This window comes from Bidens hawaiensis, unplaced genomic scaffold (genome assembly GCF_021521415.1).
Source record: "Bidens hawaiensis isolate Kalapana, Puna unplaced genomic scaffold, B.hawaiensis_p1.1 tig00054811_1, whole genome shotgun sequence".
Taxonomy (NCBI): domain Eukaryota; kingdom Viridiplantae; phylum Streptophyta; class Magnoliopsida; order Asterales; family Asteraceae; genus Bidens; species Bidens hawaiensis.
The window spans coordinates 78,440-88,686 of NW_027499868.1; the positions used below are offsets into that span (position 1 = coordinate 78,440).

The 10,247-nt window shown below is 34.2% G+C and overlaps 1 pseudogene across 1 annotated transcript; it reads left to right on the forward strand.

The window, feature by feature from the left end:
* Positions 1-440: 440 nt before the first annotated feature.
* Positions 441-9,362, forward strand: LOC143600708 (uncharacterized; annotated as a pseudogene). Its single transcript, XR_013147525.1, has 19 exons — positions 441-496; positions 1,340-1,861; positions 1,975-2,180; positions 3,074-3,136; positions 3,222-3,356; positions 4,000-4,118; positions 4,214-4,510; positions 4,760-4,847; positions 4,925-5,029; positions 5,149-5,259; positions 5,330-5,493; positions 5,725-5,845; positions 5,938-6,162; positions 6,620-6,810; positions 6,946-7,113; positions 7,198-7,303; positions 8,355-8,492; positions 8,615-8,776; positions 9,237-9,362. The product of XR_013147525.1 is annotated as an uncharacterized LOC143600708 (transcript).
* Positions 9,363-10,247: the final 885 nt, after the last annotated feature.

The window sequence follows — 10,247 nt, forward strand, 5'->3', positions numbered from 1 at the left end:
AACATTAACATTTATTTTTGTGAAAAGATCTTGTAAACTAAAGTTGCCATGAATACCAAAAATTTGAATTTAAACAAACATTTTCTTTTTCTTGAAGAGAGAGAGAGAGAGAGAGAGAGAAAGAAAGAGAAACCCTCGATCTCACTCATTATTGGAGTATTTCTTTATTGTAAATTCCACTTTTTTAAATAAATAAATAATCCCATCTTCAACGTCTCTCTACTTGTCTTCAGCTACTTGGCTTCCAACAGCGATAGCAATAACAATTTGAAACCCTTGAATTTGTTTATGTTTATATAATAATAATAATAATAATAATAATAATAATAGCATGCAACTTATTGTAAGCTCTTATCACTTTTCCTTTCTGTTGTTTATGAATCTTTGATCTAAATTTCCAACCTTTTTCAGGTTTCTTGAATTTTGAATTCAATTTCCCATCAACAAAATGTTTACTCAAGGACTTGATACAAATGCTGTCAAATGGGCCAAACAGGTGTTGCTTTTGAACTTGTTTCTTTACTTTAATCATTTAAACTGTTGTATGCATGTTTTGATTATCCTGAATCTCTATCTGGGTTGGTGTTGTTTCATGCAATCAACCACATACTTTTGAGGTATGTTCATGATTTAATATCTTGCTAGAATGAGATGGTTGTATCATTTTTTATTATTTCATGATTTAATCACTTAATCTTGAAATTGAGCTTGGTTATATTATAATTTGTATCTGGGGTGCATTGGTTTTTTTATAATTTGATGAAATTTTAGGTTTGATCTAAGTTGGTAATTGTTTCTTGGATTTCAAAATTTTAAATTATGATATTCACTTAAGAATTTGAATCAAACAAATATCTTGAACAGTAACCGTTGTAACTGAACTACAAATAACCGAACCCAATAAGAAAAGATACGTTGGTTTTATAATTCCAAAAAACTGATTTTTCTGTCCGATTTTGCTATCAACAAAAACCGAAATGACCAAACCATTGACCAAAATAACTAAACACTATAATAATAAAACGGTTTGGTTTTATGTTAAAAAAAATCTCAAAATAACCAAACCATAACTGGAATAATCGATGCAACCGAACCAAAATAACCGAATCCAATAAAAAGTGAAAAACAACTGTTTGGTTTTATGTTTTTCAATAGACCAATTTTTCGGATTGGTTTTCGTTTTGCTATTAAAAAAACAAAAAAAGCCAACTAAACCCATATTGAAAACCGAAAAAACGAAACTGTTTTAAGAAACCCAAAAACCGAATTTTCAGTTCTTGACTTTGTTCAAGCTGAAAACTGACCCATTAACACTGATGTTAATGCTTTGAAAAAGCAGGGATCAGGTGATGAAGTTATTCACTCTGCATCAAATCAACGGGCCCGAACCAACCCGGTCTCTTCAAGAACCGGATCCAGAGCTTTCGGCTTGCCTCCACCTTCAAAGTTCAAAAGTGGAGTTGTTCCACTATCTCAAGTTTTACCACGCGACGACACTAATTCCACATCAGAAGACATGTCAACAGACTCAGACACAGAGGAAGTATATCTTGGACCACACTCACTAGATTCCTCCTCACCTCAAGATTCTGTTAGTAATAATAACAGGAATCATGATCCTGTACATAGGCGTGCACAGTATCACGTGTACTCTAGCGACGTGAGCTCTTCGGTCGAAACAGGAAGAAATGGGACCATGAATGATCGGTTGAGGGGGGGCAATAGGTATGATGTTAGAAGCAGTGTTTATACTGAGGATGACGAGTCAGATGATTCTGTTGAAAGCTCAGAGTATTCAACTACACAAGTGGGAGCTAGTATTGAGAGTTTGCCTCATAAAGATTGTTATTCTTCAAGAAAGGTTAAATCTTGATTCATTTTCATCTTGTTCAAGATTGTATATTTCTTGAGTGTTTGTGAATAGTTTGGTAAATAGGTTCAATCTTTGCATACTAATAATATTCAGATCAGCAGTCTTTGAAGGAAGATGTTCCTAGTGCACCTCCGATTTCGAATTCTTTTGGGGAAATTAAACAAGACGAATATTCTCCGTGTTCTAAAACGAATATTGCATCGTCTCGAGTTGATTCACATGACATGGAAGCTAATGCAAGTGTTGAGAAACCGACCGTTGCATCTTCAAACGAGGGTCATAAACACGAGACCTTGGATGCATCTAGGTTCATTTTGTGCTTTCTTGATATTGTGTGTCTAGTTGTCCACTTTGACTAGTTTGCTCACCTGAACATATAAGGGTGTGAAAATCTGACACAACACGAACCTAACACAAAATTCACAGGATTAGTCTAAACTGGTCATGTACATGTCAAAACCGGCGGATTCATGGGTTGACCTGCTTAATCCATTTATTTAATTTTTATTTTTCTAAATTGTGTTTATGTAATAACTTAAACTATTTGGGTGTTTTTATGCCTGAATTTTAGAGCTTAAATTTTTTTTTTGCCGTGTTTTAAACATAATTTCTTTTAGAAAATGAAAAAATAATTTAGAAATATGAAGTATTAGTATGCAAAAAAAAGTTGTAATTTTTTTAACGGGTTAAATGGCTCATGCTTGTGTCGACCAGTGAATACATGTGTCGTGTTTGGGTTTGGGTTCATGTAAAATTTTCGGGTTTGTATCGGGCTCGACACGTCAACCCGTGGACAAGACCCTTCAGTATGCAATGGGTTGTTTTTAGTTGCTGGCCAAAACGGGTCTGGTCGGATTGATCACTAGGCCCGCGAACATTTTAGTTTCTGGTCAAAACGGGCCTAGTTTTTCCAGATGCAAGCATCAAAATATACTTTTGACTGATTATCAACATGCTTGACCCGTTTACCTTTAGCTCAAATTTTCATTTGACCCATTTCATCCATCAGTTATATAGATCATAACCCGAACATACCCATTCAGAAGTAAATGGGTCAATTTACAAACTTGATGAATTAAAGCATTATAAATAATGTAAAGTTTGAATCTGATTTTTAATAGTAAAAAAATGAACATTTGGTTCAGCTCATCAAATAAACCAAATCAGACCTCTTTGTGACACTCATTCATGTTTGTATAGGAGCATCGGTGCTAAAACAGGTTCAGATTCTATTGCTACTCGTCTTCCCACGTTTCATGCAAGGTACATTACATAAATCACTAGAAGTTAGTTACATTAGTTTCTTTGTAAAATAAACATTATGCTTATATATGCATATTTTTTTTAGTTCACTTGGGCCATGGCATGGTATGATTGCATACGATGCATGCGTTCGACTCTGCCTACATTCTTGGGCTAAAGGTTGCATGGAGGCCCCAGTTTTCTTGGAAAACGAGTGTGCTTTGCTTCGACGCGCCTTCAAGTGAGTTTCATTTTCATCTATATCCTATCTGTAATTACCTAATTACCCTTTGTTTAGCCTAGTTTGTTAGAGTTTTACTCCCATTTCACTAGTGGTTTATACGCATGTAAACGAACCGAACCTAACGAACACAAACGTGGCATGCTCGTGTTCGTTTAACTTTAACTGAACAAACTGTCGAACACGAACATTGTACGAATGGAGTTTTCTTATATGTGTTTGTTCATTAAGAAAATGAACTTGTTTGTGTTTTCATGAAGAATATAATTGAGCATAGATGAGTGAACATAACTTAGCTAAAACCAATTAAAAGTAAATGTGAACAACAATGTGTAGTGCCTAAAAATTTATTAAAACTAGACTAAATTGTTATGGGCCTAAACAATTTAAATGAATATATTAACCAACTAACTCAAATAAACGTGAATTAACAAACATAAATGAATTAAAAACAGATGAATTTAAATGAACGAACTTTGATGAACATAAACGGACGAAGAATACATGTGTTCATGTTCGTTCATTGACTAAGTAAACAAACTTCCGGCAGAACGGTTCATGAACTAACATAAATGAACACAAACAATATGTTATTTATGATCATTGTATTTGTTAATTGTTAAGTGATAACATTTACTGGCAGTTTGCAACAAGTGTTACTACTACCAGAGGAAGAATTGCTTGTTACACGCGCGTCTAAAGTTGGTAGCGAAGTGACTGTTCAAAAACCAAAGAAAATGGTTGGGAAGATGAAAGTGGAAGGTATTGTTAGCATTCCACTAATTAACACACCATTAATATTATTTGGCGTTCTTCACTAAACAATAGCATTATATATATGATCATTATCGTTGCAGTGCGTAAGGTGAAGATGACGGTGGACCCACCCGCAGGGTGCAGTTTTGCATCCATCAAACCACCAAAAATGGAAACCTTTAGACGCCACCTTGGTACTTTACAGTCAAAAGTGTCTTCCAGGTGCAAAGCGGTTAAAAATATTCATTTCTCACCTCGGGCGCCTGCAAACGGTTCGTATTCCCGCCATAGTTTGGCTTACATGCAAGCCAGCACTCAATATATTAAACAAGTTTCTGGTCTTATTAAAGTTGGAGGTTCATCCCTACGTAGTCGTTCATCCGGTTTTGAAGTACAAGGTTTGTAGTTATCTATGTAATTATGTTCTGTAACTTTTAGTAAATATTTCTCATGAGTCAGGTTGAATTTTAAAGAATAGTCAAGTTAAGCTCAAAATTTGGATTCTTTTTAAGAAAAAATAGTAGCTATTTATTTATAATTATCAAAAATATCTAACGGATCAGTTTGAGTTTTAAAGAATCCTCACAATTTTGAATTCTTTTAAGGAAAATTAGTAGCTAATTATAGTTATTCATGATGTTGAACAGAATCATACTTATGTCTACTAAGACTCAAAAGTTCAGCTGAAGGGGATGCTATTCGCATGCAACCTGGCTCTCATGAAACACATACATTGTACATATCCTATGAATCCCAAATCTTTTTTTCGAGGTTTATGAATGTTATGTTTCTGACACATGTTGATGTCGCAGTTTGCCAGATAGCCTCGGGATGATTTGATTATTGAAGTGCAAGACACGAAAGGCGATTTTTATGGCCGTGTGTTGGTCCAAGTGGCCACTATTTCTGAAGATCAGGTGAAGCTTCTTTGAACCTTTATCCCTTATATATATATATATATATATATATATATATCTTATGCATTTGTAAAATATATATAAAATTATGACAAATCTGTGTATACTCTTTTGTGTAGAATGATAAATTAAGATGGTGGTCTATATATAGAGAACCGGAGCATGAACTTGTTGGAAAGATTCAACTGCATATAACTTATACGACTCGATTAGATGAAAATAGCATCAAGGTGAGTTGTTTACATCTTTGATTGACTAAAAACGTCAACCTTTTGACCAAACAGTTTTGTTGGTTGACAGTGTGGGTCTATTGCTGAAACAATGGCGTATGATCTTGCTATGGAGGCTGCTATGAAAGAGCAAAACTTTCAACAAAGAAATTTGATGCTGCATGACCCGTGGAAATGGTTACTCAGTGAGTTTGCATCGTATTATGGCGTTTCTGAGGCTTACACGAAGCTAAGGTACTCGGATGTTCTTTGGCCCAATCATGACTTTAAACGAGCCGCGCCAGGTGGGCTTGGTCTCGGTTCGTTTGCAGACCAAGCTGACTTGACTAGGCTCGTTTACAAACGTGACGATTTGAGCTAGTTTTTATTAGTTAGATTTTGAACTAGGGCCCAACCCACTTGCTTTGCCACCTCTAATTGTGATTTTGTTATAGTACATGCATGATATTAATTTGTATTCTTCAGGTACCTATCCTACATCATGGATGTTGCCACTCCCACAAACGATTGTCTCTCATTACTATACGAATTACTGCTGCCCGTTATGATGAAGGAACATGCTAAGAGCACTTTGAGTCATCAAGAGGTTAAAAAAGAATTACACATGCCCTTTGATATTAATACCTTTTAACTTGTGTCCTACACTAAAACAGTATGTTCTTTTGTTGGTTTTTGCAGAATAGGATTTTGGGTGAGATTGAAGAGCAAATTGAGCAGACTTGTTCTGTTGTGTTTTCAAACTACAAGTCATTAGACGAGCAATCGCCATCTGGCATCATTGATGTTTTTAGACCAGCTTCTGGCGTTGCTGCACCGGTTTTGGAACCTGCTGTGAAACTCTATAATCTGCTTCATGATATATTATCACCTGAGGCACAAAAGAAATTATACAGCTACTTTCAGGTTCACACGTGTACCATTCTTGATATTAATAGACAAATGACATTTAGAGTAGAAACTAGATACGATTCCTATCAGGTTGACACATAACACTTATTGACTTATTGTTGGAGCGGGGGGGGGGGGGGGGGGGGGGTTGTAAACAAGCCAAGCCGATCATGAGCTACTCGAGATCGGCTCACTAAAAGCTCAAATCGAGCTGAACATTTTTTTTTGTAAATAAGTTGTTTTATTATGATTATAAGAAATACATTTTGCAGAAGTAACAAACTTTTTTAGTAGTAGGTTTTTATGCATTAGCAACACTCTGGGCGGCTTTTGACCCGTTATCTTTTTCAACTTTTTTACTCATATGGAACCGTAAGTAAAAATATGCCTTAAATCGACCCTTACAAATATGCAACTTTATTTTATGTTATTTATTTATTTATTTTATGCTTATTTATGTTTTTATTTTTAGGCTGCTGCTAAGAAAAGATCAAGAAGGCACTTAACCGAAACAGATGAATATGTTAGTGGCACGGGTGAAGGAAATGTGATGGACCCCATTACTGTTTCAACTGCTTATCAAAAGATGAAAACTCTTTGCCTAAACATTAGGAATGAGATCTTTACAGATATTCAGATTCATGATTGCAATAAACTTCCAAGGTAATTATTTTCATCACCAAGTTATTCTAATTGAATTGAAAAGCGGGTCGATCAGACGGGCCGAGTAACGGGCCAAAACTGGTTCTGGTGGAAACAAAAAAGTAACATTGTTAGCTGTTACCTTTTCTTTTGCAGTTTCATCGACCTACCGAATCTTTCATCTGCAATATACAGTGTAGAACTTTGCAACCGATTGCGGTCCTTTCTTGTTACCTGCCCTCCAACGGGTCCTTCTCGGCCCATTACAGAGCTTGTGATTGCAGCTGCAGACTTCCAGAAGGATCTTGCCAGCTGGAATATCAAGTAAATTTTGCATCTTTTTTTTCTTCGATCTGTATCATACATTATTGTTATTATTTCCATAACAAAATTACAATTGTTTTGCAGTCCTGTGAAAGGTGGGCTTGATGCAAAAGAATTGTTTCATCTTTATATCATCATTTGGATTCAAGATAAGCGCAGTTCATTGCTTGAGACATGTAACTCAGACAAGGTATCCCATTTTGTTCTCATGATCTTGGTACGTGTTTGTATACAAGCCGAATCAGCTTCGTCTGTAAACGAGCCGAGCCCAAGCCAAGGTCGGCTCCGCTTGTGGCTTGCTCATTAGCTGACTCGTTGGTGCGTTTAAATTAAAGGCCAGATTGTTCAAACTTATAACCCAAATTTATAAGTTTAAAGTGTATTTTGTAATTTAAAGCCTGTATGATATTTTCTTAATGGAGTAATTGTGAACTAGTAACCGTTATAGCTTGGTTATTACTCTTCATATATATCAATCTTTGAAAAATACAAAATTTAATTTAAAAAAAGAAAAATAGTCGAGTTGGCTTGTTGAGCCACGGGCTTTTCACTAGCCGAGCTACAGCTCAACATTTCATCTTTTTTAGAATATTTCAGCTCGGATTGTTTACAGCCCTAGGCATATTTCGCTTCTCAGAAAAAAGTACGAATGTTCAAAGAACTTTTTGTAGGTATATAACTAATATTATATGTCGTTTCAAATACTAAAATTATAATCAGATGGATGATTTAGTTATATTTTAATCAAATTTAATAACTATATCAGAAAGTACCATGCATCATTGGCTATTGAATATGCAATGAGTGGATTATATATATATATATATATATATATAGGATCATGTGAGAACTATTTTGAAATTGAGAACTTTGAGAAACACTCTTTTTAACAAAAAGCTAAAAAGAATTATAAAACAAAAAAAAACTCAAAAATAAAAAAGTAAAAAAACCAAAAATTTTTATTTTTCATCCCGGTTTTATAATTTTGTTAAACCGATATTTTTTTTCAAGTTTTTTTTATTTTTTTTATAAAACCGGGATGAAAAATAAAAAATTTTGGTTTTTCTACTTTTTTTATTTTCGATTTTTTTTGTTGTTTTATAAATTTTTTAGTTTTTGTTAAAAAGAGTGTTTGTGTGGTCTAAAATGGTTCAAAATAGTTCTCACATGATCCTAATCCTATATATATTGGGAAATATAGTTTGAAAAGTGAAATGATGAGAATGTTTGTGAATTTGCAGGTAAAACGGTCTGGTGTTAGAACACAACATTCAACAACCCCGTTTCTGGATGAAATGTATGACCGACTTAAAGAAACATTAAACGATTACGATGTCATAATATGCAGATGGCCAGAGTATACCTTTGCTTTGGAGAATGTATGCCCCTAATCACATCTTTATTTCTTATGAAAGAGACCATCAAAATGAAAAATGATATTCATGTGCATCGTGTCAAAAGAGTTTATGTTATAACACTGCTTTCATAAAAAACTTTGTAGGCCGTTGCAGACGTGGAAAAAGCGGTAATCGAAGCTTTGGACAAACAATTTGCGGATGTTGTAGCGCCTTTGAAAGAGAACCTAACACCAAAGAAGTTTGGCTTCAAGTATGTCCAAAAGCTTGCCAAGAGAACCACAAATCCTTATGTTGTGCCTCACGAGGTATGATTATAGTTTGACTTTTCAAAGGTCAACCCCGTCATTCTTTAGTTTGAAATCAATTTTCATAATTGTATATTCTTAAACTACGACACCAACAACCTATATTTTGAGATTTATGAAACTTGCAACATTTAGGCCATTTGCCTAATGTCTAAAATACAATAGATGCAAAGTAATAGAAACCTTTGTTATTTTTTGTAATGGTGAAAATAAGGAAATAGATCATTTTTCTTGTGATTTATCCTTCTAAAAGTTTTTAAAAAAGTATATTTTTATTTTCTGGGCATACAGATTTTTTTATCTTTATATCAACCAAATATATAAATTACAATAAATGCATAGTAAAAGAAACCTTTGTTTATTTTTGTGGTAACAAGGAAATAAGTCATTTTTCTTGTGATTTATCCTTCTAAAACTTTTTTCGTGGGCATGTAAAATTTATTATCTTTATATTATTCAGCTTGGCATTCTATTGAACTCAATGAAGCGGATGCTAGATGTTTTGCGCCCCAAGATTGAAGGTCAAATAAAGTCATGGGGCTCGTGCTGTATCCCTGATGAAGGAAATAGATCATTTTTCTTGTGATTTATCCTTCTAAAAGTTTTTAAAAAAGTATATTTTTATTTTCTGGGCATACAGATTTTTTTATCTTTATATCAACCAAATATATAAATTACAATAAATGCATAGTAAAAGAAACCTTTGTTTATTTTTGTGGTAACAAGGAAATAAGTCATTTTTCTTGTGATTTATCCTTCTAAAACTTTTTTCGTGGGCATGTAAAATTTATTATCTTTATATTATTCAGCTTGGCATTCTATTGAACTCAATGAAGCGGATGCTAGATGTTTTGCGCCCCAAGATTGAAGGTCAAATAAAGTCATGGGGCTCGTGCTGTATCCCTGATGAGGGAAATACAGCAGCTGGAGAGCGTTTGAGTGAAGTGACCGTGATGCTTAGATCAAAGTTTAGAAACTATCTTCAAGCAGTTGTAGAGAAACTTGTTGCAAATGTAAGCGTCTTTCTATTATGTAGGGGTCTGTTTTCGGCTGAAACCGTACCAAAACTGAAAATCCGGTAATTAGATTTTTAAAAACTGTTCAGCTTCGTTTTCACAATGGGTTCGGTCTGGTTTCAGTTTTTCCTTTTGGGCCGAAAAGTAATGAATTTGAGCCTGAAAATGTGCCTATATACTTTTGTTAAAATATAAGTATGGGTTGAGCCATTATTTTTTATATGCCATCTTTATATTTTATGTGCACAATTTAGTGTTTTTTTTTTGTGTGTGTAATATTATTGTTTGATTGAGCCATTATTTTTTATGCTACAGACAAGGATCCAAAATGGTACAAAATTAAAGAAAATTCTTCAAGATTCGAAGGGAAGTATGACGGAATCTGAGATCAGAAGCAGAATGCAACCACTAACTGAGCAGCTTATTAACACGGTGAATCATCTGCACAACGTCTT